General features: G+C 43.2%; 1 long non-coding RNA gene across 1 annotated transcript; it reads left to right on the top strand.

Moving 5' to 3' along the window:
* The first annotated feature begins 7,040 nt into the window (after positions 1 to 7,040).
* On the top strand, positions 7,041 to 8,022 carry LOC135566267 (uncharacterized). Its single transcript, XR_010462022.1, has 3 exons — positions 7,041 to 7,429; positions 7,709 to 7,820; positions 7,914 to 8,022. It is a non-coding gene; the product is annotated as an uncharacterized LOC135566267 (long non-coding RNA).
* Positions 8,023 to 9,397: the final 1,375 nt, after the last annotated feature.

The raw sequence follows: 9,397 nt of genomic DNA on the forward strand, positions 1-9,397 counted from the left end.
ATATTTACATTTTACATTTAAGTCATTTAGCAGACGCTCTTATCCAGAGCGACTTACAAATTGGTGCGTTCACCTTAAGACATCCAGTGGAACAGCCACTTTACAATAGTGCATCTAAATCTTTTAAGGGGGGTGAGAAGGATTACTTTATCCTATCCTAGGTATTCCTGAAAGAGGTGGGGTTTCAGGTGTCTCCGGAAGGTGGTGATTGACTCCGCTGTCCTGGCGTCGTGAGGGAGTTTGTTCCACCATTGGGGGCCAGAGCAGCGAACAGTTTTGACTGGGCTGAGCGGGAACTGTACTTCCTCAGTGGTAGGGAGGCGAGCAGGCCAGAGGTGGATGAGCGCAGTGCCCTTGTTTTGGTGTAGGGCCTGATCAGAGCCTGGAGGTACTGAGGTGCCGTTCCCTCACAGCTCCGTAGGCAAGCACCATGGTCTTGTAGCGGATGCGAGCTTCAACTGGAAGCCAGTGGAGAGAGCGGAGGAGCGGGGTGACGTGAGAGAACTTGGGAAGGTTGAACACCAGACGGGCTGCGGCGTTCTGGATGAGTTGTAGGGGTTTAATGGCACAAGCAGGGAGCCCAGCCAACAGCGAGTTGCAGTAATCCAGAACGGGAGATGACAAGTGCCTGGATTAGGACCTGCGCCGCTTCCTGTGTGAGGCAGGGTCGTACTCTGCGGATGTTGTAGAGCATGAACCTACAGGAACGGGCCACCGCCTTGATGTTAGTTGAGAACGACAGGGTGTTGTCCAGGATCACGCCAAGGTTCTTAGCGCTCTGGGAGGAGGACACAATGGAGTTGTCAACCGTGATGGCGAGATCATGGAACGGGCAGTCCTTCCCCGGGAGGAAGAGCAGCTCCGTCTTGCCGAGGTTCAGCTTGAGGTGGTGATCCGTCATCCACACTGATATGTCTGCCAGACATGCAGAGATGCGATTCGCCACCTGGTCATCAGAAGGGGGAAAGGAGAAGATTAATTGTGTGTCGTCTGCATAGCAATGATAGGAGAGACCATGTGAGGTTATGACAGAGCCAAGTGACTTGGTGTATAGCGAGAATAGGAGAGGGCCTAGAACAGAGCCCTGGGGGACGCCAGTGGTGCAACAAGTCAATAACACAGTAGAAAGAAAAAAATAGTCTATATACATTGTGTGCAAAAGGCATGAGGAGGTAGGCGAATAATTACAATTTTGCAGATTAACACTGGAGTGATAAATGGTCAGATGGTCATGTACAGGTAGTGATACTGGTGTGCAAAAGAGCAGAAAAGTAAATAAATATAAACAGTATGGGGATGATGTAGGTTAATTGGGTGGGCTATTTACTGATAGACTATGTACAGCTGCAGCGATCGGTTAGCTGCTCAGATAGCAGATGTTTGAAGTTGAGTGAGGGAGATAAGTCTCAACTTCAGCGATTTGAGGTTTAATCTAGACTAGATCCCTCAATAACCTGGTCAGTTTTCACAACATTACATCATTAAAAAATAAACTTGGTGACGGTGAGATTTAAGAACAAATGACGTAGAGCTCCAAATCTAATTTCTCAGGGAATGTCTTGATGTCATAATAAGAGCTCTTATGAAAATAAGAATTTGTTCTTAACTGACTTGCCTAGTAAAATAAAGGTAAAATTAAAAAAATAATAGATACTGTCATGTTTATAGGCTGAGCAGAGCTCTATAATAATATATAGTACTATTTCAGGCTGCATTTGATCCAATGTTAACGTTTTGTTGGTGTCCCACTTCATCTCTAAAGTAATAATGACTATCTTTTCTAAATGATCATTCTGTAGTTCAGCCTTTCCTTCAAATGGCTATTTTGCCCATGTTTTTTGTCGACTAACAAACATTTACTAATATGTTCAGTCTCCCCAAAACGCGTATCCTTTTGCTAACATGTTCAGTCTCCCCAAAACGCTTGTCCTTTTGCTAATATGTTCAGTCTCTCCAAAACGCTTGTTCTTTTGCTAATATGTTTAGTCTCCCCAAAACACATGTCCTTTTCATATCAATAATGTTTGTTATTTTCTGTATTTCTCCAACATGATTTAGAAATCTGCTTTTTGCGTATTTACACACTCCATGCAAGGTCTACAATAGACACATGTCAAACGTTGCATTTATAACTTGTTTGCCATTTGGTGAGACAATTAAGTTGTGATTTTGTGGTGGGGAGGGTGGGGGACTCTGATGGTATACACATGTCACAGTTAAGCAATAAGACCCGAGGAAGTGTGGTATATGGCCAATATAGCATGGTTAAAGACTGTCCTTAGGCACAATGCAACACAGAGTGCCTGGATACAGCCCTGAGCCGTGGTATATTGGCCATATATCAGAAACCCGAGGTGGATTATTGCAATTATAAACTGATTACCAACGTAAAAATACATGTTTTGTCATACCTATGGTATACGGCCTCAACCCATTTTAAAACGTAGCTTTCACATTATATAACAAATTCCTGTAGTACAGAACAACATTTTCAAGTATAGAATTTCAGTAACATGCTGCTACATTTGTTCAAAAAACTTTGGAGAGTTTGTGCCCTTTTTTAAGACAGTACTTACTGGTGGTAATCAGATCTCCTGACTCCTCTGTCAATATGACAGTTCTCTCTCCCTCTTTCTCCTCATTCACTTCAAAAACTGCATCCTCCTCTTTCACTGAAACGTCTTTCTCTTCTTCTTTCAATGTAACATCCTCACCCTCTACTTCCTATTTTACTGTAACATCCTTCTCTTCCTTCTCCTCTTTCACGACAACGTTCAGCCCAGAGCATCTTTCTCCGTCCAGCAGACCTCTTCTTTAGCAGGAGGAGAGTAGCTTAGTGAGCTCATGGTCGGAGATGTTAGCTAGCTAGTTGTTAGCATGAGCGACTAGTTTAGTGCTAGGCTAACTTATAAAGCCAGCTAGTTGACTAACAATGTACGTGTAACATTTAAAACGGGGCAATTAACTAGATGTCAGAAGTATATTTAAAACAGAGGCAAATATGCACAGAAACAGTCTAAATGTTTCGGCTGTTGGCTACCAAGGTGGCAGACTCGTTGATGTTGCAGTGTTCCGTCCACTAGATTATACGTCACGCAGGCAGCAACGCCCGAAAGACGCACATCGCCGTCTGCTGACTGGAGTGGGTAACGCAGTTAAGATACGTTTGTTTATTTTTCATTCCTTTCATTAAATAACAATATTATATTGAGACGTTTAAATAGAGCAGTGCATATTTTGAGTGAGAATTTAAAGCATACTGTCCTTCATATCTGTATATAAGGCAGTTTCATATTCATTCATTTAAAAGAAACCCACTGGTCACACTGGTTGAATTATCTGTCAAACTAGGAACGCTCTGCAGCCTAGTTTAACAGTGATCTATGTTCTATGAAAGCAGCTGGGAGCAAACTGGAGAATAGCTAGATGAAAACAAAGCTAACTGTGCATCCCCAAGCCCAGGTATATCACTAGACTGCATACAAACCTAACTGCATCCCCAGGCCCTGGTATATCATCAGACTGCATACAAACCAAACTGCATCCCCAGGCCCTGGTATATCATCAGACTGCATACAAACCTAACTGCATCCCGAGTCCCTGGTATATCATCAGACTGCATACAAACATAGCTGAATCCCCAGTCCCTGGTATATCATCAGACTGCATACAAACCTAACTGCATCCCCAGTCCCTGGTATATCACCAGACTGCATACAAACCTAACTGCATCCCCAGTCCCTGGTATATCATCAGACTGCATACAAACCTAACTGCATGCATAGTCCCTGGTATATCACCAGACTTTTGTGACAACCCTCCCACTCTGTCTGCCGAATTCTTTCTCTTTGCTCTTGTTTTCCTTAATAGGATGTCGGTGGGCGGAACCGGGAGGGTAGTCAGTGAAATGGGACACACCTGGGCTCGGGCGTGTCCCAGGATAAATGTACCTCTTCCCCATTCATTGAGGAGACTCTTTCCATGCAGACACAGACATATTTTGGTTGTTTGCATTGGCACCTTTCAACACCCCTCATTATCACATGTATACACGCGACCACTCACTTACACTACTGACTAAACACACACCATTGTTAATTGTATATACTTTACTTCAGTTAATAAATATATTTAGTTATTCTTTATCTCCATGTTGTCTCACTTTTTGTCACGTTCTTCGAGCCGGTTTGTGACACTATGGTCAGCGAGCTGGAGCCCAACTAATGGCGACCAGTTAGGACCCAACTAACAGAGCCCATCTAAAACATGACTGCAGATCAGAAGAGCAGAGACATACAGAATGATGGCAGGGGAAATCCCCCAAATCCAAAATAGATAGATTCCATGATGGGGAAACAAAGCTTCCTGAAGCATTGACGCTTTCCAGCCAATTGTCTCAAAAATAGGTTCATTACTCAAGACTTTGAGCAACACAGAATTTAGAACAGCCAAATTATTATAGATGACATCCCACACCGTAGCACGTAGCAGCATAGCCTTTATGTCATTATTATAGATGACATCCCACACCGTAGCAGCGTATCCTTTGTGTCATTTACTAAACCACTGGCCGTGTTCGAGAGCATCAAATCCATGCTGCATTGTGGGTAAATTGTGACTGGCTGACTGATTTATAAATAATAATGAGTAGTTATTTACAATGTATAGTGATTTGAAGGTTAGTCAGTCGCCTGCAGTGTCGAACAAGTCCAAAACCAAACCAATCACGGTGGTTGTCACGTGACGAAATGATACGAAACGAAGCTTTGACGTCATTGATCACGTGCTGCTGATAAAGTGATACAGGCATCCGCACACTGCTTGAAGTTTACTGCTTAGCGATTTGACGCATGCCGCGTAGCCCGGGTATCAAACGTAACATCCCTACCGAAAAGTAACGCGTGACAAATATGAAAAGGAGCAAGCAGTGTGTGACCTTCCTGGGGCCTGCTGCACAAAAAGTAGAATTAAGACATCCGGGATAAATGATCAGCTGAGCTCAATGAAGCCAAAACATGTGCGTCCAGGCTTAATTGGTTGCATAAAGACCAAGCCAGGATGAGCAGACACGGATTCATTAAGCCAGGTGAAACCAATCCTGGATAGGTGCGCGCTCACGGCTCACTCAAATAGACCCCGCCACAGATCACAGATTAACTGATTTACCATGGCAACTAGAGCCGCGTACTTTTCCCCGTCGGAAGCACAAATCTCATGGAGGCATACGAGGAGGTAAAAGATATAATTAAGAAGAAAGGCAACACCGCCACAGTGATAAAGCAAAGAGAAAAAGCGTGGCAAAGTATTGCAGACCGCCTGAATGCGTAAGTAAGTGCACAATTACACACTCACCGCTCCGCTGAAACATCACAATTACAATTCAAATATTTAATTCACATCTCCAAAAATGCAGTTGTACTGTAATTATGAAACGGTTAAATTTTTTAATTGAAATGCACTGCAGATATGAGTGAAATTGTGTAAAGTAACTCCATCACACTGTATAAAGCTATGATAAATTTTTTTGATATTTTTACTGAAAACAAGACAAAATACCAAGTAATTTTTTTGCAGTGTGACTCCATTAAATGTGTGTGTGTGTGTGTGTGTGTGTGTGTGTGTGTGTGTGTGTGTGTGTGTAGATTAAACATGAACGGGCCAAAACGGACATGGCAGCAGGTCAAAATCAAATACAAGAACATTCTGCAGAATGGTATGGTCCCTGACTAATATTTAACAAAGCACAAGCATATATTGTACCCAGAAGGTGCCTGCTCACACATTGTCTGTACTGTTTTAGCAGTGAAAAAGAATACCCACAGACAAGGCACGGGTGGTGGGTCACCAAAGGCTGACCTTACCCCCAGCAGAGGACATGGCCTTGGAGCTAAATAAAAGGCAGGCCCGTCTTAGAGGGGATCCCTGGGGGAAAGAGACGAGCATAGGTTCCTCCCAAGATGCCACCCGCTTCATTCAAGGTATGTCCTTCCATCTCTACATGGGATACAACCACATTCATATTGAATCAATTTGGACTGTCTGACTTTGGTTTACCTATTGCCTTGCAGTGCCTGGCAGCACTGTGTTCCTGTTAGAGCCACCAGCACAAGCACCAGACGATGCTGATCCAGTGAGTACTCCATCAAAGGCATACTGTAGGCCTGGCATGTCTTGTCTACTAGCTTCAATATGAATCCGATTAAATGTGATAGGGTGAAGGCCCCAGTGCAGCAGCAACAGCACATGATGGAGACGATGATGAGGGGAGACCATCTCTGGATTCCAGAAGGCATGAGGTATCATGTTAAGACTGTGAAAGTACTATTTACTCTACAATGGTGAGGAGTCCTCATCAAAATCAAAAAATCTAATTTCTTTTACAGGACCCAGATGCTATACAGTGGGAAAACCAGCCTGGCAACATAGTGCGTATTAATAAAAGGACACCACATCCTGCCAAATTCCAGCTGCGCTAATTGTATTGTGTTCACAGAGCTCACAAGCTATCAGAAAGTTGTATGGCAACCACCTCCGGCGCCAAATAGAACTGGCAGACATAGACATTCAGTACAAGAAGAAAAGATGGAAAATCTTGCACTGGAGTCCGAAATAAAAAGAGGACAATTAGGAAACTGGACCTTGAAATAAAAAAACTTGAGAGGAGGTGAGATATGCCTTCAATGTACACTGTATGCTAACTGTAACACAAATGTATTAATCATTATTTTTCTTTCCTCCCCCAGCTCCAAGAAGATGACACAGCTCAAAATAAAAATTAGGTATATTCTCGTAAAGTCAAGTGAGCCATGACATATGAGCTCTTATTGTGAGCACACAGGACGGTGGCATCTTTCTAAGGTTTTTTTATTTTCCCAGCAATCAGTACAACCAAGTCATCGTTATAAGGCATCGCCCTCTTTTGCCCACCCCCAGCACCAGGTGTGGCCACTAGCCTATATGAAGGCCCAAAATTGTGTGTTCCTTTCTGCTCTGACAATGGCATGCCCATTCGTGCGAGATGTGGTGGATGAAGAAGCACTTGTGCTGAGGAGAGCCTTCAGGCGAGAAAGGGTCTTCAGGGACCGGTTGGACCCACTGGCCTTCCCTGATGACCATCTATATGAAAGATACAGATTTTCTGCAGATGGCATCAGGTATCTATGCAGACTACTGGGTCCCAGGATTAAGCACCGCACTGCACGGAGCCATGCACTGAGTGTGGAGCAAATGGTTTGTGTGGCCTTGCGCTTTTTTGCTAGTGGAGCCTTCCTGTACTCAGTGGGGGATGCAGAACAGCTGAACAAGGCCACAATTTGCCGCACAATAAGGAGTGTGTGTCTGGCTATCAAAGCATTAGCAGATGTCTTCATCTCCTTCCCTGGCCACAGAAGACTCTGTGACATCAAATAGGAGTTCTATAGGATTGCAGGTAAGAGGATCTACAAATTACAGGACAACTGTTAACACATAGTAGGATACTCATTACTTTGTGTGACAGGTTTCCCCAATGTCATTGGTGCAGTGGACTGCACACACATAAGGATAAAAGCCCCTCAGGTGCCCATGAGGCCGATTTTGTGAATAGGAAATCCTTTCACAGCATTAATGTTCAGGTGAACATAACTTTTGATATTGTCCATTGACGAACACTCTGCATTGCCAGTGATGTGCATTGATTGGTGTAATATTCCTCATCTTATGATTTCAGATGGTCTGCAATGCTGACTGTGTGATCAGCAATGTTGTGGCAAAATGGCCTGGCTCAGTCCATGACTCCAGAATCTTTAGGGCCTCTGAAATCTATCAGTGCCTATCACAAGGTAAGCCACACAACCCTATTTATAACCATCATGGCTGTGTCAAGAATATCACTGTGTTTATGAGGTAGTAATGATGAGATTTTGTGTTGACAGGTGAATTCTCTGGTGTGTTGCTGGGAGACAGGGGGTATGGCTGCCAGCCTTTTCTCCTGACACCTTTCACAGACCCCCAGGAAGCACAACAGGCTACAACCATGCCCATGCCAGGGCCAGAGTTGAAATGACCTTTGGCCTCCTGAAGGCACGCTTTCACTGCCTTCACAAATTAAGGGTCAGCCCCTGTTAGGGCATGTGATATTATTGTGGCTTGTGCTGTCCTCCACAATGTGGCCTGCCTGAGGAAGGAGAGGGCCCCCAGAGTGCCACCAGCCATGGACTGGGACAATCCGGCATCTTCCCTGATGACGACAGTGGTCGGCTGCTGAGGGACCAATATGTGTTGAATTATTTTAGTTAGTATGTGCCAATTTTGGTTAAATATAAACCTATGTGGCAGAGGAATTTGGGTTTTTTGGGTTCGTTTTTTGACGAATTTGGCCTCTTATGATGTTTGTGCGGTATACTGTGTGTAATACAAGGCTGCAGGAGGCTACTGCATCCATTCATTTGTCTGTTCAGTTGATGTGTATGGATTTATCCTGCATTTATTTTAGTGCGCAGACATGCAGGGTGTGTTATATACAGACCTTTGAATGTGTATGTATCATTTTTGTATAATATGCTTGGATTCTGTGCTTTCCATCTTGTAGAGTCACTGTGACTTCAGTTTCGAAAGGAGCTGATGGTTTACCTGCTTTGTTTTGTCCTTATTCAATGAAGGAACATAATGTTACACATTGTGTTTTTATATTCATATGGAATGTGTATTTGTTTATATGACAGAGTACTAGGGCCACACTGAAGAAAAAGGATAAAGTCATACATTTATGAGGCTGGTTCTTTCTGCAGAAAAGCTACATTGTTTTTACAGTTTTGATACTTATGACAATGTGATACTTAATATTCTGGCACATCAGCATGTCTTTGTTTATGAAACCATACTGAAGTACAATTTCACGAAATGCCCCACATCTGTCATTTTAACAACTGTCCTCCTTTAAAACAACTGGTTACAATATTATGACTTGTGTTTTTTCCCCTCTGTGGCCCTAATATTCTATCATTTTATATATAGCCTTATAGTCTATGGGAAACTGTAAATTATCTAATGATAGCAACATCATCTAAAAATCATTTTTATCCAAAATCATTGAAATTAATGATCACAAACGTTTAAATAATAACAGTGGGTCTAGTTATATGTGATAACAATGTATAGTGAGCAGTGAAATAACTATTGGTTTCCATTTGTGGTGACTGCATGACTGACATTAGGGATGAGATTAAATAAATCCTGCAATTTAGCCTGGTCTGGAGCAGGCTAGCTCCACAGAATAAATCTCCATGGTAATTTATACCATAACATATCCTCCTGCCCCCTATCCATCTTTAGTGCAACCGGATTACGGATCAATTGAGCCAGGATCACCAAGATATCCTGGCTTAATCCCCTATCCTAGTTTTGTAGCAACAGGCCC

Source organism: Oncorhynchus nerka, unplaced genomic scaffold (assembly GCF_034236695.1).
Source record: "Oncorhynchus nerka isolate Pitt River unplaced genomic scaffold, Oner_Uvic_2.0 unplaced_scaffold_6291, whole genome shotgun sequence".
Lineage (NCBI taxonomy): Eukaryota > Metazoa > Chordata > Actinopteri > Salmoniformes > Salmonidae > Oncorhynchus > Oncorhynchus nerka.